Genomic DNA, 24216 nt, shown 5'->3' on the forward strand with positions numbered 1-24216 from the left:
TAAACATGCACCCCAGAATTTAAAGTATAATAAAAAAGAAAAAGAAACAGGCTTCTAAGGCTCAAGTGAAAAAATAAAGGACACCTTTTTCTTTGAAAAAGGAAAGCTAGACATGTTGCAGTAGACAAGGGTTAAGGTTAGCAGGTTGTGTTAAGAAAGAAAATGTTTATTTAGCTCCCAATATATATGTCGTAGGCACTAAACCAGTTTCCCATTGCTGCTATAACAAACTACCACAAACACAGTGGCTTAGGACAGCACATATACATTATCTTACAGTTCTGGAGGTCAGATCCAAAACAGGTCTCACAGTTAAATTCAAGATGTCAGCAGCGCTAAGAATCCATTTTCTTGGCTTTAGAAGTTTAGAGGCTACCCTGCTTCCTTGACTCGGGAACACCCAGCTGATTTTTTCAATTTATTTTTGTAGAGATGAGGGCTTGCTGTGTTGTCTAGGCTGGTCTCAAACTCCTGGGCTCAAGTGATCCTCCTGCCTCGGCCTCCCAAAGTGCTGGAATTCCAGGTGTGAGCCCCTGCGTCTGGTCTTGCTGGTTCTGACTCTACTGCTTCTACTTTTCAGGACCCCTGTGATGACATTAGGCCCAGTCAGTAATCCAGGCTAATCCTCCTATCATAAGGTTGGCTGATTATCAACTTTAATTGCATCTGATGCCTTCATTCCTTTTGCCATGAAACATATCATGCACAAGTTCCAGGAATTAGGCATCTTTGGAGGGCTCCTATTCTGCCTAGCACAAGCACTATGTTATGTGCATCCTTTATGTCTTATTTGATACAACAACTCTAAAGGAAAATTTTTTTTCTCATTTTATACATGCAGAATCTAAGGCTACCCATGTTATTTTTGGAGACTTTAAATAACTTGACCTGAAGTACAACAGAACCAGGATTCAGAGCCTGCACCCTCCATCAGTCTATTTCTAAACTTCTTTTTTGTTTTTTGGTTTTTGGTTTTTTTTTTGAGACAACAGTCTCGCTCTGTGGGCCAGGCTGGAGTGCAGTAGTGCAATCTCAGCTCACTGCAACCCTCCGCCTCCTGGGTTCAAGTGATTCTTGTGCTTCAACCTCCCAAGCATGGCATGTGTATTTTTAATTTTCACTTTATATACCAATTGTTCTTTGTTATTTAATTCATTTGTACACTGATTTTATAATCCTGTGACTTTGATAAATTTACTTATTCTAATCATTTTTTCTAGATTCTGAATATTTTAGGGTTGTCTACATACACTATTATATCATCTGCAAATAAAGGGTTTTACTTCTTCTTTTCCAATTCAGAGGACTTGTATTTTTTTTTTTCTTGCCTTATTACAAGAACCAGGTCAATGTCGAATGCTTTTAGAATAACCTTGTCTTATTCTTGACCTTGGGGAAAATGTTGTCATTCATCATTAAGTATGATGTTAACTGTAGATGTGTTTATTTATTTATAGACTCTCACTCTGTTGCCCAGGCTGGAGTGCAATGGTGCAATCTTGGCTCATTGCAACCTCCACCTCCTGTATTCAAGTGATTCTCATGCCTCAACTTCCTGAGTAGCTGGGACTACAGTCGTGCACCACCATGCCAGGCTAATTTTTTTATTTTTAGTAGAGACAGGAGTTTTGACCAGGCTGGTCTCTTAACTCCCGGCCTTAAGGGATCCACCCACCTCAGCTTCCCAAAGTGCTGGGATTACAGGCGTTAGCCACCGCCCCTGGCCACCCTCACTACTCTCTATTACAGAGTGTGTGTGTGTGTGTGTGTGTGTGTGTGTGTGTGTGTGTGTGTGTGTGTGTGTTGAAGAGGAAATACACAAAAAGCATTTTTTTGCCTTCTACTTCAACCAAAACCACTTTCTCCTCCTTCTGTCTCCTTATATTTGAGATCTCTCTGCACAATTTTGTTTGAAGAAAAGTTGTTTACATTTCTACTTTTCACCATGCTATATTCCACGTAGACTTTGAATAAGAGGCCATATGTTAAGAAGCAAGGGTAAAATTACATGAAAAGGTAATACAGATGTGAATATCCAACATATTTATATAAAATCGTGGATGCATAATGGCATTATGTCAACAATTGATTATCATCAGTCCCACAAGATTATAATGAAGCTAAAAAATTCCTATAGCCTAGTGACACTGTAGCCATAGTAATGTCAAAGGGCAATGCACTACTCCTGTGTTTGAGGTGATGCTGATATAAACAAACCTCTGCACTGCCAGTCATATAAAAGTGTACAGTAATATCCTAGACCCTCAGATTCACTTCACTACTCACTTACTGACTCATCCAGAACAACTTCTAGTCCTATAAACTCCATTCATAAGTGCCCTATATAGGTTTTTTAATCTTTTATGCCCTATGTTTACTGTACTTTTCTTTGTTTAGATACAAGAAAGTAAACATAGAAAAGTATCTAAACAAAGAGCTAAACATAGAAATACTTATTTGTTACAACTGCCTATAGTGCTCAGTACAGGAACGTGTTGTAAAAATCTGTAGCCTAGGAGCAAGAGATTATATCATACAGCCTAGATGTGTAGCAGGCTGTACCATCTTGGTTTGTGTAAGTACATTCTATGATGTTCACAAAATGACAACAATCAGTAAGGACACATTTCTCAGAATGTATCCCCATTGTTAGGTGTATGGCTACCTCTCTGCCCAAAATGATGACAGGAGGTGGGGCCTTTGGGAAGTAATTAGGTCATGAGGGTAGTGCCCTCATGAATAGGATTAGTGCCCAAATCAGGAGAGGCAAGAGAGCTAACTAGCTCTTTTTCCACAAACTGAGGATGCACAGAGAAGTCCAAGGTCTGCAACCTGGAGGAGGGTCCTCACCTATATCCAACCATGCTGGCATGTTGATCTCAGACTTCCAGCTGCCAGAACTATGAGAAATTAATTTCTATTGTTTATGAACCATCCAGTCTATGGTACTTCATTATTGCAGTCAGAACCGATAAAGACATTCCCCAAAGTATAATATATTGGCTTAGAGATTATGAACATTTGAACATATCTTGACACATATAGCCTACTGTTTTGCAGGATCCAATCAACCATATGTGAATGTATTAATATCGTTCTTTAAAAAAATCATTACTGGTGTAATATGACTGACTTCCAAGTGTCCCTTCTCCTCTAATAATGAACTCTTGCTTTGCTTCTTGGCCCATTCCTAAACACTTGGGTAACAATAAGTTATATTTTTTAACATCGTTAAGGACAAGTTACAGACACAAGATGGAGATCAGGAAGGGGGTATGTGACAGATGGCAGAAGCTTTGGTGTTGAAGTGATTGGCAAATATCTTTTATTTAATTTATACCTCTAGAGGAGCCATTTTTTATCTTTCCTGTGTCCTGGGCCCTGTGTCTGAGAATCTGATGAAAACTATAAACCTCACACTGGATAAATGCACAAGAACACGCACTCAAATTTTTCATACGACTTGTTTTATTGGATTTTAAATTGATCACCATCACAGACCATATGAAACCCGTCTTTGTAAGGATTTTTGCATGTCTCATGTTTAGTTTTGTGCCAAAAGTTGCTCCACCCGGGAATAAAATCCAAAGTATACAATAAAACAAACCAAACTTTAATTATTTTCAATAAAAATGTACCAAAATAATGATGAGTTTGGCTATATGACTTCTGGTACAAAAGCATGGTTCTAGGAAAAGACCGAACCTTTCATACTATTCTCCAGGAAACACTAGGAAAAATTCAGGTGTTAAACAGAGACAAAGCTCAGGTCCTAACAGTAAGGAAAGAATTACGTTGACTGAATTTAATTAGCGTTTCCCCAAACAATAACATTTTATATTTGTCCATATTTATAAAAGGAGAGATATGGTTTCAGAAATTGAGAGATTTCAGATAAATTTAAATACCTGGAAGCCAGGCAAGGTGGCTCATGACTATAATTCCAAGCACTTTGAGAGGCAAGAGGATTGCTTAGACCAAGACTTTGAGACCAGGCTATGCAGCTTAGCAAGACCCTGTGTCTATAAAAAATTAAAAACTTAGCTGAGCATGATGGCATGTACCTGCAGTCCCAGCTACCCAGGAGGCTAGGGCTGAAGAATCACTTGAACCTAGTAGGCAGAGGTTGCAGCGAGCTGAGATTGCGCCATTGTACTCCAGCCTGGGTAACAGAGCAACACTCCGTCTCAAAAACAAATAAAAAAAAAAAAAAAAGACCTGTGTTCCTAATACCTAATCCTTCAAAATGTATTAAATTCAAACTGGAGTACATGCATCCCTTAAAAGTAAGATGATCAAGGCATTGAGTGAAAAGAAAATACTAGAGGATTATACATACTTGTTATCTTAAAGTTAAAATTTGCACTTTATTAAGGCCATATATGACAAGCTCACAGCTGAGGTCATACTAAACACCGAAAAGCTTAAAGCTTTTCCTCTAAGATCAGCCAAGAAAAGGGTACCCACTCTTACTACTTCAATTCAACATGATACTAGAAGTCCAAATAGGAAGGGCTGAAGGAAAACCGTATGTTTGTAAATTATATAATCTTATCTATAGGAAACCCTAAAGATTCCACCAAAAACAAACTAACAAACGAATTCGGGCTGGGCGCTATGGCTCATGCCTGTAATCCCAACCCTTTGGGAGGCTAAGGTGGGCAGCTCCCCTAAGGTAAGGAGTTCGAGACCAGCCTAGCCAACATGGCGAAACCCCGTCCCTACTAAAAATACAAAAATAAAGCTAGGCACAGTGGCGGGCGCCTATAATCCTAGCTACTCAGGAGGCTGAGGCAGGAAAATTGCTTGAACCGGGGAAGCAGAGGTTGCAGTGAGCCGAGATTGTACCACTGAACTCCAACCTAGGCAACAGAGCAAGACTCCGTCTCAAAAACTAATTAATTAATTAATTCAGTTAAGTTGCAGAATACAAAATCAACATACAAAATTAATTGCAGCCAGGCACAGTGGCTCACACCTATAATCCAAGGACTTTTGGAGGTCAAGGCAGGAGGATCACTTGAATCCAGAGTTCAAGACCAGCCTGTGCAACAAAGTGAGACCTCATCTCTACAAAAATTCAAAAGGTTAGCTGGGTATGGCGGCTTGTGCCTATGGTCCCAGCTACATAGGAGGCTGACATAGGAGAATCACTTGAGCCCAGGAGATCAAGGCTCCAGTGAACCATGATCATGCCTCTGTGCTTCAGCCTCAGCAACAGAGTGAGACCCTGTTTTCAAAAAAAAAAATTAACTGCATTTCTATACATTATCTGAAAAAGAAAACAATCCTATTTACAACAACATCAAAAAGAATTAAATACTCAGGAATAAATTTTAAAAAAAAGAAGTGATAGGGCTGTACACAGACGAAACTGAAGATGATACGAATACACATAAAAATATCCCATGTTCATGAATTGAAAGAATATTATTTTGTGAAAATGTCCAAACTAACCAAAGCAATTTATAGATTTGGGGCAATCGCTATCAAAATTTCAACTGCATTTTTCAAAGAAACAGGAAAAGCAATTCGTCCCACCCCCGACCCTCTGTTGCCCAGGCTGGAGTGCAGTGGCACCATCTTGGCTCACTGCAACCCCCACCTCCCAGGTTTGAGCAATTCTCCTGCCTCAGCCTCCTGAGCAGCTGAGACTACATGTGCACACCATCATGTCTGGCTAATTTTTGTATTTTTTAGTAGAGACAGGGTTTCACCATGTTGGCCAGGCTGGTCTTGAACTCCTGGCCTTGTGATCTGCCCACCTCAGCCTTCCAAAGTGCTGGAATTACAGGCATGAGGACCCATTACATTCATATGGACCCCTAAAGGCCCCAAATAGCTAAAGCAATCTTGACCCAAAACAACAAAACTGGTGGTATCACACTTCCTGATTTTGAACCACATTACAAATCTATAGCAATCAAAGCAGTATGGGACTGGCATAAAAAGATAGAGATCAATAAAGAGCCCAGAAATAAACCCATAAATATAAAGTTAACTACTTTTCTACAAAGGTACCAAAAATGCACAATGGGGAAAGGACAGTCTCCTCAATAATGGTTTGGGGAAACTGGATAGTCACATGCAGAAGAATGAAATTGGATCCTCATGTTACACCATACATAGATATCAAGTTAAAATGGATTAAAGACTTAAACATAAGACCTGAAACCACAGAACTATTAGAAAAAGCATAGGGGGTAAACTCCATGACATTGGTCTTGGCAATGATTTTTCTGGATTTGACACCAAAAGCAAAGGCAACAAAGCAAAAACAAACAAGTGGGACTATGTCAAGCTAAGAAGTTTCTGCACAACAAAAGAAACAACAAAATGAAAAGACAACCTACAAAATGGGATGAAATATTTACAAAGCACATATCCAAAAGAGGTTAATTTCCAGAATATATAAGGAATTCATACAACTCAACAACAACAGTAAAAAAGCCCAATTTTAAAATGGGAAAGGTACAGAATACTTTTCCAAAGACAGACATACAAACAGGCCAATGGGTATATAAAAAGATGCTCAATATTACTAAATATCAGGGAAATGCAAATCAAAACCACAATGAGGTATCTCATATCCAGAATGGCTAGTATCAAAAAGACAAACTGTAAACTGTTGGTGAGGATGTGGAGGAAAGGGAACGCTTACATATGTTGGTGGGAATGCAAATTGGTACAGTCAGTTTGGAAAACAGAATGGAGGATCCTCAAAAAACTAAAATATAACTGCCAAATGATCCAGCAATTCCACTACTGGGTACATATCTAAAGTAAATAATATCGTAAGCTCAGAGAGATATCTGTACTCCCATGTTCATTGTGGCGTTATGCACAATAGCCATGAAGTGCCGTTGTGAGTTTTGTTTGTGAGGAACTGTGCGTGATGCCTGCAGTCTCTGTTCCCTGAGAAGACGCAGGGGCTAGTAAGAGTCCACACTCCTGAGACTTTTACCTTTCTTCAAGACACGAATAAAAAAGGTATGATGATGACAGCTGTTTCCTTAACAGCCAGGCCCCAGGAATCAGTGACTTTTGGGGACACACCGGTATGCTTCACTAAATGGAATGGGCCAGACTGATGCCTACTCAGAGGCACTCGTGCAGGGATGGGATGCAGGAGGGCTTTGAGACTGTTGGCCTTCCGAACATCACCCACTTCCAGCCAGCTCTGATCTCTCAGCTAGAGGAAGGCAAAGAGCCATGGTCCATCCAGCCACAGGAGACCCTGAGTAGTAGGAGCAGAGAGCAGGCTCACAAGATGCATCTCAAAACCCAGATTTACCTACTCAGCTGAAAGAATATCACATACAATACAATTTAAAAGTTCTCAAAATCATCAGTGCTAGGAAGTCAGAAGAAAGGCTTTATTCTTTTTTTTTTATTCTTTTTTTTGTCAAGGCATTCATCAATAGTACAAAAGCTTAATTCTTTACCTTTAAATACCAGTTTTCAAAGTAAGGAGTTGATTTAAGAGTCACTTTAAATGATGTCAAATGAGTGTTTTCTTCTGCAGATTCATGGATTTCTACAGATTTAATGTTTTTCAATTCATTAAAATTATATAGTTTGATGTTAAAAAACAGATGAATGGATAAATTATAATATATACCTATATAATATATAGATAGATAGCTATGCACTATATTAGTCTGTTCTCACACTGCTAGAAGACATACCTGAGACAGGGTAATTTACAGAGAAAAGAGATTTAAGGCTCATAATTCTGTGAGCTGTACAGGTTTCTGCTTCTGGGTAAGCCTTAGGAGGCTTACAATCATGGCAGAAGGTGAAGAGGAAGCACACACAGCCTTCACATGGTCAGCAGGAAAGAGACAGATAAGGGGGATGTACTACATACTTTCAAATGACAACAGCCAGATCTTCTGAGAACTCACTCACTACCACAAGAAGAGCAAGGGGGAAATCCGACCCCATGATCCAATCACCTCCCACCAAGTCCCTCCCCCAACATTGGGGATTACAATTCAACATGAGATTTGGGTGGGGACACAGAGCCAAACCATATCATGCACACACATACAGAACAGAACATTATTAAGCCTTAAAAAAGAAGGACATCCTGCCATTTGCAACCATGTGGATGAACGTGGTATACATCATGCTAAGTAAAATAAACCAAACACAGAATAACGAATACTGCATGATCTCACCAATATGTGAAATCTAAAATTTAAAAAACCAGACTCAGAGTAACAGAGTAGAATGGTGGCTGCCAGGAACCAGTGGGTGGGAGAAAATGGGAAATATTGGTGAAAGGGCACAAACTTTCAGTTACAAGATGAGTACTTCTGAAAACCTAATGTATAGTATGGGTTTTCTCATCTTGGGTGGTGGGAAGCAGTGTCATAGTGGTGGCAGCAGCAGAGGCTTCTTGATCCAATTTCCTATTCCTGGATTGCAGCTACGGGTCCATTCTCCTGGTCTCTAGAGTATCTGGAGGCAAGGACAGCAACAGCACAAGCTCTGGATTCCTGCGCAGTCCCACAGGAGCCCTCAAAGCTCCCCTTGTGGGTAACCTCTGATTGATTTGGATTCAAACAGTTGCAGTCCACCCTAAAACCTGCCGCTTGGCCCTTCTAACAATTCAGTAAGCACCTAATACCTTGCATTCAACGGATTCTAGCTTAAAATGCTCAAGGGGATTTCTTTTCCTGACACTAAATACTGTAAGTAAAGGTTTCCTAAAGGAAAGGTGGCAGCTGCACACCCTTAGGGGTGGCTTGTGATGTCCTCTTGTTTGTTCCCTTCCAGGATACTACAACACACTGCAGTTTACAGGTGCCCAGCTAAGTAGATTTGTAGATCTCATTTGAATTATGATAGCACTCACAAATGGACAAATGGATTCTTAAAAGATTTTACAAAGAAGGACAGATTAGACATAATATTAATAAATCAAAATACAAGCAAGCAGAATGAAAATGGTAGAGCTGGCAATTGCTCTGTTACCAATGCCAGTGCTTTATCAAAAATTACAAGGTAAAAAGGTAATTATTTTCTAAAACATAAAACTTTCAGCAGAAAACAGAGGAGAAAATCTTCAGGACCTAGGACTTGGTAAAGAGTCCTGAGACTTGACACAAAAAGTATAATTTGGCCGGGCGTGGTGGCTCATACCTGTAATCCCAGCACTTTTGGAGGCAGAGGCTGATAGATCATGAGGTCAAGAGTTCAAGACCAGCCTGACCAACATGGTGAAACCCCATCTCTACTAAAAATACAAAAATTAGCCAAGTGTGGTGATGGGCACCTGTAATCCCAGCTACCCAGGAGGCTGAGGCAGAATAGCTTGAACCCAGGAGGCAGAGGTTGTAGTGAGCCAAGTTCACACCTTGCACTCCAGCCCGGGTGGCGAAGTGAGACTCCATCTCAAAAAAAAAAAGTACAATTCATAAAAGAAAAAAATTGATTAAACACATTATATGGTCAGGCACAGTGGCTCACACCTGTAATCCCAACACTTTGGGAGGCTGACGCAGGAAGACTGCTTGATGCCAGGAGTTCGAGACCAGCCTGGACAACACAGCAAGACCCCATCTTTACCAAAAAAAAAAAAAAAAAAAAATTAGCTGGGCATGGTGGTGGTGCAGGCCTGTAATCTCAGCTACTCTGCAGGCTAAGGTGCGAGGATCACTTGACAGGAGGTAGAGGCTGCACTGAACTATGATTGTACCACTGCACTCCAGCCTGAGTAACAGAGTGAGACCCTCTTTCAAAAAAAATAAATAAATAACAACTAGACTATATGAAAATGCTAAAGTTTTGCTCTGTCAAAGATCCTCTTAAGAGGATGAAAAGACAAGCTTCAGATGCGGAGAAATGTTTACATACCACATAACTGGCAAAGAACTTCTATCTAGAATATATAAAGAATCCTCAAAACTCTACAACAAAAAATAATCCCATCTGCCCATTAGGGAAACAGTTAATTTAGGGAAAGGCATATTAAAACAACAACATTATCACTATAATACTATTAGAACAGTTAAAATATGAAATAATGATAATACAAAATGTTGGAGAGGATATAGAGAAACTTTCATATGAATGAAATGGAACTTTCCATACATTGCTGATGAAAATATAGTCACTCTGAAAAATATCTGGCAGTTTCTTATAAAACTAAACATACACATACAAAATGACCTCGCACCAGAGAAATGAAAACTTAAAAACTGTACATAAATATTCCCAGCAGCTTTTTAATTAACAGCCAAAACCTGGAAATAGCTCTGATGTTCTTCAACAGGTGAAGAGTTAAAGTACGTACTGTGCTACACCCATACAATAAGGCGTTGCATTATGCGTATCATTCTTCTCAGCAATAAGAAGAAATGAGCTATTGTGTGAGACAGCTTGGATGGTTTTCTAGGACTTCATACTGAATGAAAAAGTCAATCGCAAAAGGTTACATACAGTACAATTCCGTTTATGTGACATTCTCAAAATGACAGAGTAAAATGAGAATTAGTGGCTGCCAGTAAATGGGGATGAGGAGGTAGGAGCCAACCTTGAGCTTCATGAAGGAGTTTCTTGGCAGTGGTGGGACAGTTCTCTATCTTGACTACAGTGGTGGTAGTTACACAAATCTACCTGTACATGCACATATAAAGGCATCTACAAAAATTTTATCGAATTGCACAGAACTGTACACACACACACATACACATAAATGATAGCATTAAAAAACATGAAATCTGAATATGGCTAATTAACAATATTATATCAGTTTCCTAGTTTAAGGTTATTAATATGTTACCCTATATAAGATGTTATAACTGGGGAAAACTGAATGAAGGTGACTGAGGACTCCCTGTAGTATTCCTGCAACTTCCCATGAGTCTATAAATACTTCAAAATTAAAAAGAAAAAAATTTTTTAAGTGATGACATTCAATCACATTTTTCTTATTTACTAATATTTTAAGTGGGGTCAAAAACATGCAACTACTACATTTAAATTATTCAAAAATGTTTTTCATCCTTATCACATTTTTTGTTAATGTCTTATTCTGAACATAATTTACAGAATATAGTTTACAATAAATAAGTATATACATATTGGGAATGAATACTCAATTTTTTATGCTGCTGAAATAAAAGTTTTGAAGACCTCTGTTACAGAGACTACAAAATTCCAAGGTACCATCCATCCCTTAAATTTTTTACTTGGGTAAGAATGTTAGAGCAGGAAAAATGTTAGAACAGGAAAAATACTAAGCTAAGAATCACAGGAAAAAAATTTTTTTTTTTTTTTTTTTAGTTTTTTGTCATTTCCTTTCAAATCTACACCTGCAGAAAAAGAACAATTCTAAACAAGTCACAATCTCATTCTCATCTATAAAAATGCAGAAATTCTACTGTATAATTCCTAAAGACATTCTAGCTCCAAAAACATTAACTCTAAGGCAGGAAAAAGTGAAACAATGAAAAACATGCATGACAAATTCTAACTAGTATTTATTGAAAGTACATTAATGGTTCAGTAGTGTCAAGAATATTACACACAAGACATGGTCTAAATTGTAACAACACAAATACAGAATAAGGCATCTGCAAAGACAGTTTTACCTCAACAAAACAGATTAAGATCCAGTTTAAATAAAAATATTTAGATAACAGACACATCTGACTATTTTACATTCACTCTCATATTGCTTTAAGGCCTTTAATTTCTGCTCTTTGAATTATATTGTAACAAACAATAAACATACCAGTACATTCAAGTTTCCTGGTATACATGCTTAGGGTTATGGTGGTTCTTACAAGAAGTAGACTAGCAAGTCATTCAAAAAGGAAAAACAGTTCTTCTCCATCCACTTGAGTTAGACTTAAGACAATTTTTAGAGGTTCATTATTCAGGAGAAGTTAAACAACCATAAGGTAATCTACCATCCTGTTATACCACCCTTGGCTATCCAGAAGCATCACTTAGCCAAAACAGAGTCCAAAATCAGAAAAAAAGCTCAAGTCCTCTAAGCAGTAAAAACCAACATAACAAGCCCTAGCACTAAAGCTCCATGCACAGGAAGTCTTCTGGTTTCTCACCCAGAAGAACGTTCTGTCATTTTTATCCACCATTCAGCAAGTACTGTGTTGGGTTCTGTTCCCACAGCACACTGAAAACATCGAATTAGAAAGAGAGACTACTATGGGCAGGTATAACAAGAGGAAACAGAGAGAACAGTTAACAGTAAAGTAATAAGCAAATCAAGCCCCAAAACCAGACATGCTTTAAAAAGCAATGGTTTCACCAATACACAAACAAAATATGATGGTCTGTACATTGCTGGCTGAGGACACTAATGGCTGAAGTTCCTTTCGCAAATAAATTATTGTGAGTTCACTGTTATCCCAGATACACAAATGTAACTGAATCTATTAGCTACTTGCTAAGTAAGGTGATAAGTATTAATATTTCATATGCACCATCTTTTAAGGTAAAAGGATGCAGGTTATATTTTGAGAATTTTCTGTAATTGTTTTCATTAACTGTACTTTTAGTAGTACATTAGTTTGAATGGCAATTTTTGATAGTCACTTGAGCCCCACCCACAGAGGCAACAATAAGCCATGACTGCACCACTACACTCCAGCCTAGGCAACAGATCAAGACTCTGTATCAATAATCAATCAATAAACTTGGATCTACACACATCAAGGGATGATGTACTTGAATCTACTCAGAGTATTTATGCACACTGAAAGGGATCAAGTTATACAGGAATATACATTTATCAAGATGTACATTTTTTAATCAGTATTTTTTAATCAGTATTATAGATGGCATAACCCAACTTAAGTTTTTAAATGGAAAAATAAAATTTAAATTAAAAATTATCTTTCCAGCATTCTTTTTTTTTTTTTTTTTTGAGACGAAGTCTTGCTCTGTTGCCCAGACTGGAGTGCAGCAGCGGGATCTCGGCCACTGGAAACTCCGCCTCCCGGCATTCTTTACTATTGAACTAAATTAAACCACATTTGAAGCTTACCCTGAAATGAAGAGACCTATAAAAAAAGAAAAAGAAAAAAAAAGAGCAATACAAGGAATTCTGAGAAATTGAAATATTACACTGAAATCCATGCAGGCAACAAAGAACACGTGAATATTTTATATTCTAAAAAGCAAGGCTGCACTGCACTAAGTAAACAAACTAATGTTCCTTTTTCATCAACTTTCAGATGCTCTTAACAACAACACTTTAACCTCTCTGAAGTATGGACACTGAAACAGCAGTATATCTTACAACTGCTGTCATCCAACAGCAGGATGTAGTTGGTGAAAACGTTCAGTTGATCCCTGCTGGAAAGATCAAGAAAGCACCAGTATCAAAGTGTCTTAGGTTTGATCAAAAATAGTCATTCAAAATAATCTATAAAAGACAAAGAAATGATCAGAAGCCTGTAAAAGTACACTCAATGGAGACAACTACAGAAAATTCTCAAAATGTAAACTGCATCTTCCTACCTTAAAAGATTGTACATATAAATTACTCATCACACTATTTAGCAAGTAGCTATTATTATTATAAGACAGAAGATGAAGACTAGTAGAGCTGACAGAAATATCTGTGATCATAATCATCAGCCAATCAATAAGCACTTATTAAGGGTCTATCAGGTCACTAGCAATATGCAAGAGTAATACAAATCCATCATGATCAATCTAAGAAGCACTATTTTTGAACCAGTATAAAGGACAAATGTCACATCACATTCATCAATGATTAGAACTAAGTACTTTTAACTTCTTTTAAAGTACTGCCCTTTAGAGTCCAATCTGCAGAACTTGAAACATAAATTGTTTACTTCAAGAGAGTCATCAAATAATTATGTTAGTATAAGGAAGTGTTAGCAGAGTGAGTCTAATGATTTTCATAGGGGAAAAACAAAATCTTTTTTTTTCCTACTATTCTCCAGGCTTAGGTAGACTCATGATGGGTTAAATTTTCCCTTAAAACCTTTCTACAGCCAGGCTCCGTGGTGCGTGCCTGTAGTCCTAGCTACTCGGGAGGCTGAGGTGGGAGGATTGTTTGAGCCTAGGAGTTCTGGGCTGTAGTGCGCTATGCCTATCGGTGTCTGCACTAAGCTCGGCATCAATACGGTGACCTCCCGGGATCGGGGGACCACCAGGTTGCCTAAGGAGGGGTGAACTGGCCCAGGTCAGAAACGGAGCAGGTCAAAACTCCCTTGATGATCAGCAGTGGGATCCCGCCTGTGAATAGCCACTGCACTCTAGCCTGGGCAACATAGCAAGACCCTGTCTCAAAAAAATTTAAAAAAAAACGTTCTACAGTGGCTCATACCTGTAATCCCAGCACTTTGGGAGGCCGAGGCAGGCAGTTTGCTTCAGCCTAGGAGTTCAAGATCAGCTTAGGCAACATAGCTCTCTACAAAAAATAGCTGGGTGTGGTGGTACATGCCTGTGGTCCTGGCTAGGCAGGGAGCAGGGAGCTGAGTGGAGGGGATCATTTGAGCCCGGCTGGTGGAGGTTACAGTGAGCCGTGACTGCGCCACTGTACTTTAGCCTGGGAAACACAGTGAGACTCTGTCACAAAAAAATACATAAATACCTTTCTAAACTTGGAGTTACACACATCAAGGACTTAGGTACTTGAATCTATTCACAGTACTTATTGTACACACTGAGTGGGATCAAGTTACACAGGAATGTACATTTATTAAAATGTTATTTTTTCTTTATCTAGAATATCCAGAATAGACAGATATAAACAAAGAATATAGATCATTCGTTGCCTAGGGCTGGGGATGGGATGAAAAGTTCTAAAAGTAATTGAAGTGATGGTACACAACTCTGAAATACACTAAAAACCATTGAATTGTACATTTTTAATAGGTAAATTATATGGCATATGAACTATATTTCAAAAAAGCTGTTACTTTAACATAGTAACTCTTCACAAAACTTAACAAATCAAAACTGCTGCATTAAGGTCAAACAGAACCTACTACCCCTCTCAAATATCCCTAGCCCGGCTGACCCCATCACTGACAGTGTTATATGGTCTCTTTCTTAGCACTCCAATCTTTCCCCACATAAAGATTGAATGGGAAGAAGATAGTACAGGGGGTACATTTTGTATAAGTTAAAAATATTTCACACTAAATTTTAATACAAATGAATTTTTTTTTTTTTTTTTTTTTTTTTTTGAGATGGAGTCTTGCTCTGTCACCCAGGCTGGAGTGCAGTGGCGTGATCTCAGATCACTGCAACCTCCACCTCCTGGGTTCAAGCGATTTTCCTGCCTCAGACTCCTGAGTAGCTGGGACTACAGACATGCACCACCACACCCATCTAAATTTTAGTATTTTTAGTAGAGATGGGGTTTCACTATGTTGGCCATGCTGGTCTCAAACTCCTGACCTCAAGTTATCCGCCTACCTTGGTCTCCCAAAGTTCTGGGATTACAAGCGTGAGTCACAGCATCCAGTCAATGATTTTTCAAAATAATATTTTCATAACAAAAAGCACAAATCCTGGTAAAGATATCTATTTATTATAGCATTTGGAGCTTAAAAGAATGTTATTACTACTACACCAGCAAAATATGAGTTATTTGCTAGAATACCAATGTAGTCTCATAATGATATTCTTTGAAATGTATGATTCCTGTAAATTATGTATAAGAAAAGACATAACTACATTTGCAGAATTTCAGAAATGCTTTGCTCCATAGGAACAGCAGTGTTTGCAATCCCAAAGAACAATTCTAGGCTCACAAGTTTAATTCAACAGGCTCCATGGACCTTAACCCATCTCTGGTGGAAGACCAGTTTTGTTTGTTAGGCTGTTTTGGAAGAGGCTATGCAGAACAATAAACAAATGAGTGAATAATAAGTTCACCAAAGGATGCACTTCATTTAAGCTACCTTTAACACACGTTCCACTCTGCACTTGTCTAATTAAGCCTTCTGCTCAGAGGAGCTCATGACTTGTGACACAGACAAACTTAAATCTTACCCTCAATGCCTAGCATGGTACACACTATAGGTGCAGTTCTCAAAAATCTGCTAAATGAATGGAGATATTTTTTCAGCTGATTAGGCCCCCTAGCTGCTTACAGCTGGGTTTTCTATTTAGGATCCTTTGGAAAGTCTTTCTGCCCTCTGGGGTAGCTTAAAAACGCACGTGGAACAACAGACACTTCTCACCTACTTCACCAGCCTAAACTGTAGCCCCCATTTACAATTAGCAATCTAATGTTTGAGTGATTCCACCTTGAACAAATCTACATATCTCCTTGGGCTACTATAAGGAGTGCCTGCTGAGAGTCTCAAAGCAATTTTTTTTAATTGCATTTTAGGTTTGGGGGTACATGTGAAGAACATGCAAGATTGTTGCATAGGTACACACATGGCAGCATGATTTGCTGCCTTTCTCCCCTTCACCTGTATCTGGCATTTTTTTTAATGCTGTCTCTCTTGAGAAGAAGAATCAAGAAATGAGAAGAAATTAAAGTGTGTACTCCAAAACTATTCTGGGGTAAAGGCAGGTAAACTGTTCAGGCACACAGGTTTTGATCAATTTTTGCAAAGATTATGAAGTCTACATTTTGAACACAAACATACTGGTGACAGCCTTGTATCCTAAGGTAAAAGGAACCAGAATTACTGAGTCTGGAGAAATTATTTTTAAAAATAAGTATATAAAAAAATGATTAGCTTTCTCTACTCCCAATAAACATAATTTACTAACTAAAATTTGCATGACAAACAGTTTAAGACAGTCCTATACAGAGGTAAAAGGAGGGAAAAAAAGGAAAAAAAAAGAATAAACAAACCATTAACAATGTTACAGTGTGATAAGTGCAGAGTTATGAGACACTTTACGTTTCTTTTTTCTTTTCTTTTTCTTTTTTTAATATAGCTGGAGTCTCCCTATGTTGCCCAGACTGTTCTTGAACTCCTGTGCTCAGCCATCTTCCTGCCTCAGCCTCACAAAGTGCTGGGATTACAGGCATAAGCCACCATGTCTGGCCACTTTTAATGTTGAAATTATGCATTTATTTCATATTAACATTTTAACATGAGTATGTGAAACTTAGATAAGAAAAACCTCTTTTTCCTTTAAACACACATACACACATTCCCCAAATAAAAATAATTTAAACTTCTTTACAGTGATTTTCTAGAATACTGGTGGGCTATTAAAACTGCCCAGGTACTTCAAGCAACAGTAAAAATGAAAGGGTTCTAACTTCTGTTAATAGTGTTTACCAAACTCCACAATCTAATACAATACATACATACATGGCCATACTGTAAGTCAGACCATGGCTTGTACTGTAAGAGGATTTTACAGGAGCCAAAGCAAACAACAATCACTTGTGATTAGGAGAACAGAGGAAGATCTTGCAAACAAGGTGATAACAGAGCTGGGCCAGATGGATGATCCCTGTCACTATGTAACAACACAAATTCAGAGCACAAACTCTGTCCCCTCAAAATATTTTATACATTAAAAATAGCTCTAATAGGGAACATATACCCAGTCTACCCACAAAGCTACTTTATTAAAAAATTTATTTAAACATATATTCTAAAATTTGCTAAAGCCTTGAAAACTTGTCCACTTCTATCATTTCAATTACATGAATCCTGTGTCACTGTTTCTTTGTCCTTCTTACTGCACTGACATGCCCACTGCCTTTTTCCTAAGAATTGTACACTTTCTCATTAAACTGTATACATCTGATTCGCTGGCTCTGGGTCTAATTTTAAAAAATAAATAAAAATAAACTATATATTTGAGAACAAGATTGTCATCCATTTCTACTTTATCTCCATAAATACTGTCATCAGTTTCTACTTTACCTAATACCCTTTAAATAAATGTATACTCAACAGATGTTATTGACAGATAAAACCTAGTTCTGAATAATTGTAACAATGTGTTCACCATCACTAAAGATGTCTGTGGAACAGATATTACAAATAATTAAATCACATTTTTGTACACAGAACGAAGAAACTCTAGATTGACATATCTTCCTCCAACCATAAGCCAATTACTGGTCTTTAGTATAAAATGCTCAGAAGGGTGTTTATTTTTTAAAAAACTTAAATAACTCAAGCGACCTTTACAGGACGTTATCTTTTTCTGTCACAAAGACCTAAAATAACACATTTATTGGGTACTAAAAAGATCCTAGGTGATACAGTGAATCTGCACAGAAATGAAGGATAGTCCTAGCTCCCAAAGATCTCAAGAAACAGTTCAAACTCAAGAAATGTGTGCATATAAAACAATGTGTTTAAAACAATGTAGAAAGCACACAAGAGGAAAAAAAAAGTCTTTTCCAGGAAATATGGTCTAGATATTTCAAAGATAATTATTTCTGAATGTTTTCTTTATATGTGCTTTTAAAAGTTGAGAAATTATTTTCTTTATTGTTTAAATAAGTTGGTAAGTAAACAAAGACAGACATTTAAAAACTTGGTTTAACCCTCTACTTTTTATTATGAGACGGGAGAAAGATTAGGCCTACATGTTTGGCTGACATCCTTATCACAGAAGTGGATCAAAGATAAAAGAGAAAAGAAGAAATATTAGGTGAAACAATGCTGGATACCATCAAGATGATTACAAACGGCCAAGCACGGTAGCTCAGCCTGAACCCCAGCACTTCGAGAGGCCAAAGCAGAAGGATCGCTTAAGGCCAGGAGCTGGAGACCAGCCATCCACACAAAAAATAAAGTGAGACCACCATCTCTACCAAAAAAAAAAAAAAATTAGCTGGGCACAGCAGTGCCCACCTGTATTTCCGGCTACTACTCCAGAAGCTGAGGTGATCACTTGAGCCCAAAGAATATGTTTTTGAGTGTCTTCATTTTCTAAATTCTGTGGGAAGAATAGATTTGTCTTTCAAACATTGGGTTTGAAATTGGGTTTCAATTTCCCAAGTAGTTTCTCTATTGTTACTGCTGAGCCTGTGAATTTACAATGTTCCACATCACTAGGGAGTTACTGGACAGTAAGTTAATCGATGAATACTTTAAAAAGTATTGCTTTAATTTAAAAAAAAAAAAAAAAAAAAAAACTGGGTCACATGTTCCGACAAAATTCCCTCTTTTAGAGAACTGATTTTATAAAATAATTCAGAGTGGAAGAAAAGACAGGATGGAATGCTGTTTTTGATAATGAGTAGCAAAAAAAGACCACAGAGTAACACACCCACTGCTACTTTGTTTATACGGTTGTAACTTGCACATGCAAGTACTCTACAAAGTATTGCACAAGAAACTGTCAAAAATGAATGCTTATGAAAACATTCTTCACTAAGGCCTCTGACAAGGAATGTACTATCTCTAACTGTGATTCCTCAGCAAGTATTGACAGGTTAAGCAGAGTGATAATGCTCAAGATGAAAAGACCTATTATACTAGTTTTATCAATAGTAAAAGCTGTTGGTACTAATTATAATGCCTATAAATTCAGTAGCAGAATCAACTTTACAGGCGCTATCTCCTAGGCAGCACAGCGTTTTATAAAACCAACTCTATTTCCATCAAAACCCTTTTTTTCCCCATAATCCGATAGACCCTGGCAGCCTGTTTCGCTGTGTCTTTTTTCCCCTACCCTTCCAAGAGAATCCCAGCCAGTGAGTCGAGATAATATTTTCCGCAGTTCAAAGGTAAGGGCAGCTCCACTAAGAACTCTTGCCCCTCACCAGCACACACCCTAATCCTTGTTTTTCTTTTCAAATCTTGATCTAGAAAAGGTTAATGCTCCTATATCATTGCAAATCCACAAAAAGAAATGCGATTTCAGGTGGCGAGGAACGAAACTAGGATGGCAGGAAAGACTAGCAGCAATCAAGAACCATTTCGCCCTAGAAACCATCCTCTCCAGAACGCAGGAAACCAGGCTATGCCCTAAGAACCTGCCTCCGGGAAGCAACAACTTCCATCAAACGGGAAAGAAAAGTTGCAAGGAAGAGCTCAGCGCCCAGGCAGTCTGCCCGGTGCCGAGGCTGAGAGCAGCAGGCACTCTGCAGGCCGAGTCGGCCCGCGGGCGGTGGCCGCAGAGTCCCCAAGGCTGGCCCCGGCTCCGGAAGGCTCCGGGTACCGGGGTGAGCCGCCGGCCCGGGGCGGCGCGGGCACCGCGGGCACAGCGCCCGCACCCCTCCCCACGGCCGCGAGCGGTGGGCGGAGAGACCAGGGCAAGGAAAAGGCGGACAATGCCGGGCCAGGCCGGCGCGCTCCGTCAGTCCCCGCCAACCCTGCCCGCCAGGGCCCGCCAGCCGCCGCGCTCAGTGTGCTCCTCAGCCCTCTCTTCCCAGCCGGGGCGGCAGCGCCGTGGCCGCCGGTCTCCCTCCGCCGCCGCCTTCCTTCCCGCGGGGCGGCTCCCACGAGTTGGTGGCGAGGTGGCGCGCGAGCGGAGCGCGGCGCGCGAGCAGGCGGCGCGCGAGGGAGCGCCGCGCGCGCGCGAGGGGAGCCAGGCACTGGAGGGGAAAGGGACGCGCGGGAGAGCGGGGCGCGCGGCGCTCCCCGCGGACCCGACGCAGCTCGGGCGGGTTTTCGGTTGAGGCTGGGGTTGCGCCGCGGTTTGGTGTCCGTTACGAGCGTCGGCCCGGGCAGCGCCGCTTGCCAGCCATCCCGGCCCGTCTCCCCTCGGCGCCCACCAGGAAGGGCGGCGGGCAAAGGCCGGCGACCTCGTCTCCCGCCCGGGCCGCGCTGTCGGCGACGGGCATCCAGGCGCCTGCCTGGGAGCTGGAAGAGAAAGTAAAATGAAGCGCCTTTCTCCAGTCAACACCTACCCGTCCCCAGTCCAAGTGCAGCTGCCTCGCTCCTCCAGCGCCGCCGGTCCCCGCCCTCGGGCCCCTGGCTCCGTTCTTTTGACAATGGCGCGTCCCCTTTAAGGAATAATCCGATCGGAACCGATCTGTGGTTAAACCTCCCTCCGACTCTGATTTTAACCGGATTTCTCTCTCGCTCTCTCCCTGAGCCGGACGGGCGCCCGGCGGTGCTGCGAGCTCTGCCCACCCCCTTCCCTGCCCCGCCCACCCCCTGGCCTTCATGATTGGTGAGAAACACTACAACAGGAACAGCGGTACTCGCCCTCCAATGGACAGGCCAGCCGCCGCTCAATGTTGCTCCCGCCTTCTCCCCGCCCCTTTTCCCGGGTTGGTCCTCCCGCTAATCATTCTCTGTCCTCGCCTCTAACGTCGCTTTGGAGAATTGGCAGTCAAGCCTCACCCTCCCGCCTCCGGAAAGCGAACTTTATTTTTATTGGTGAATGGACATCTTCCTGTATACCTGATTGGGCAAGGAAGGAACTAGTCTGCACGCCCCCCTACCATTATTACCCTCCCTTTACGGGCTTGGGAAACACAGCCGCAAAGTCCTCCCCACCTTTGCTCTCTAGGAGTGCCTTTCCCTTGAAATGTTGTTGGGGGTCGAGGACAAACTCATATCCTATGTTGTAGAAAGCTGGAAAGGGACAAGAGAAAAATTCAAAATTTTCTCCCGATGAGTAATGCATCCAGAGCTGGCGCTCGGATCCTGCGGAACCTTATCCTGTGGTCCAGTGAATGGAATGGTTAGAATTGAGTTAGAATACCTGAAAGTCCAGTGCTAATTCTTCCTGAGATTTACTCAACAAGTTTCATCCACTGTCCGCTCTATTCATACCATTGATGCACTGGCATTTTGCCACCCGGAAGAGCTTTAATCAAGGTATCTGAAAACCTGGAGGTTTCCTTGCTTGTCTAGTAATTCTTCATTTAGAAAAGCATTTAAATTATTTCCATTACAAGTTCCGTTTAAGTCACGTCCTCTGTGACGTTCCGGCGTTTGCATGAGACCCGTTACTTTTTCGAAAAAATTAAGTAGACGGTACCCTTATGTCATCCTCAAAGTGTAGGACTTCTTTCCCCACACCGCAGGTCAGCTGAACCCAAGTGGGTACCATAAAGCTGATTCTTGAACGGCTGAGGTGCCTCTCAGGAGAAAACGCATCCCTCTAAGAGAAAGAGGGAGTCTGATACCAAAAGCTTGACCCTGGAGCGGAACAGCACACATTGAAAAGAGAAGAACTTACGGGAAAGCTTAGTGTGGGGTCTGCATTAGAATTTCCCCAGTTTCCCAGGGAAGCTGCAAGAACCAAAAGGTTTGTTGCCACTAAAATCGAGCACAGGTGCAGCTTCGGTACCCATCTAAGAATGTTAGGGGAAAATGGTTATGTGTTCTCTCCCTCTTTGCCAATGAACTTTGGAAGACTGTACCCCAGGGTACATTTGCAGTGATACCCCCAGCAAAATTTAATGGTGCCAAGGAAGTGTCAGTGCTCAGCAATACCCTAGAAAAGGGGCTTAATGACAGAAGGGTAAGTAAACATCAGTAGTTGGGAATCCACAGGACTTTTCCCCAAGTTCAGGTGAAAAATTTCATGAGGCTACCCAGAAATAAGGAAGAGCAGGAGACAAAAGGGAACGTTGTGGGAAGGTGTCACTACTTGGGGCAAGAGACAATGAACTATCTAGGTTGCATTTACATGGCCTTCACGGATACATACTTTCTCCCTATTAAGTCCCTATAACTAAACCCCTATGTTTAGCCTATTCTGATTTTACTGTATATTAAAACTGCAGTCAAGCCAAACTGATACTTCTGGTTTACTCATTTACTACTCTCAAACTTTGAGACTGCTTCTGGGTTCTAATATTCTACATTAGAATATAAGAAGAGGCCAGGCGCGGTGGCTCATGCCTGTAATCCCAGCACTTTGGGAGGCTGAAGCAGGGATCACCTGAGGTCAGGAGTTCAAGGCCAGCCCACCCAACATGGCGAAACCTGTCTGTACTAAAAATACAAAAATTAGCCAGGCGGGGTGGTGGATCCCTGTAATCCCAGCTACTAGGGTGGCTGAGGCAAGAGAATCGCTTGAATCTGGGGGGCGGAGGTTGCAGTGAGCCGAGATCACACCACTGCACTCCAGCCTGGGTGACAGAGCAAGACTCCATCTCAAAAAAAAAAAAAAAAAAAAGAATATAAGAATAATATTCAGAATATTCTATGCACTGATATCTAGGATGATTTTCTGGAGATATCCAGCATTTCAGGCATGTTCACACCTGCAGCTTTTGTTCAAGGTCTAGGTGATGTTTTCATGTTTTTTCTAAAACACCTGTCCTGTGATATCCAGCTTGCTACTGCCCTGTTTTGCTGCACTGGCAGACTGGGCGTATAACTAGAGAAGGCAGTCTACAGTAACCTCTAGATTCTCTTACTTGTATTGAACCAACTATGCTGAGATCATCATCTTTCAAATATAATTTGTATTATTCTTTTCTCTAAATTTTTCATATTTGCCCACAAGAGGATGATTTATCACTTTTTAGCCCACACACGCAACTTCCTGGTACTAATACTCCTACTGGTATTTTACAGCAAAGAAGAATTATAAAAATCTACAAACCTAGAGCTTACAATGTCAGGTTATTCTTGAGAATGTGCAGTGTTGCTGAAAGCAGCCCCAGTTCTAACCCTGGAGAACTTTACAAGTTGTGCTTTATCTCCCTCTGTTAGTTTCCCATTCTAAGCCCAATCCCTACTATAAAAAAAGAATATTTCTCAGCTGGGTTCAGTGGCTCACACTTGTAATCCCAGCACTTTGGGAGGCCAAGGCAGGTGGATCATGTGAGGCCAGGAGTTCAAGGCCAGCCTGGGCAACACAGTGAAACCCCTTCTCTACAAAAAATAGAAAAATTAGCTGATGGGAGTGGTCATGGGCCTGTAATCCCAGCTACTGAGGAGGCTGAGGCAGGAGAATCACTTGAACCCAGGAGGCAGAGGTTGTAGTGAGCCAAGATTGCACCACTGCCCTCCAGCCTGGGCAGCAGTCTCACTCTGTCTCACGCGCGCGCGCGCACGCACACACACACACACACACACACACACACACACACACACGTGCGCGCTAATGCAAATAAAGCTTTTTAAATTCTTGCATATAGATGTTTGTTAAAGTATTTTAAATGGTGAAATATGGCCACGCATGGTGGCTCGTGCCTGTAATCTCAGCACTTTGAGAGGAGAGGTGGGCAGATCATCTGAGGTCAGGAGTTCAAGACCAGCCTGACCAACATGATGAAACCCCATCTCTACTAAATATACAAAAATTACCAGACATGGTGGCATGTGCCTGTAATCCCAGCTACTC

At 40.6% G+C, this 24216-nt stretch overlaps 1 protein-coding gene across 3 annotated transcripts in view; it reads right to left on the bottom strand.

The window, feature by feature from the left end:
* The window catches only part of FRYL (FRY like transcription coactivator), a 272517-nt gene extending 251469 nt beyond the window's left edge, over positions 1-21048 (bottom strand). Inside the window, exon 1 of one of the 3 annotated variants that reach the window (XM_032274136.1) lies at positions 20813-21014. The gene's annotated coding sequence lies outside the window, so the exon portion shown is untranslated. Of the gene's footprint in view, positions 1-20812 lie in introns of all 3 variants that reach the window. The other 2 variants (XM_032274133.1, XM_032274135.1) reach the window with 2 other exon arrangements.
* Positions 21049-24216: the final 3168 nt, after the last annotated feature.

This window comes from Sapajus apella, unplaced genomic scaffold (assembly GCF_009761245.1).
Source record: "Sapajus apella isolate SASKATOON/1434 unplaced genomic scaffold, GSC_monkey_1.0 scaffold5, whole genome shotgun sequence".
NCBI classification, from domain to species: domain Eukaryota; kingdom Metazoa; phylum Chordata; class Mammalia; order Primates; family Cebidae; genus Sapajus; species Sapajus apella.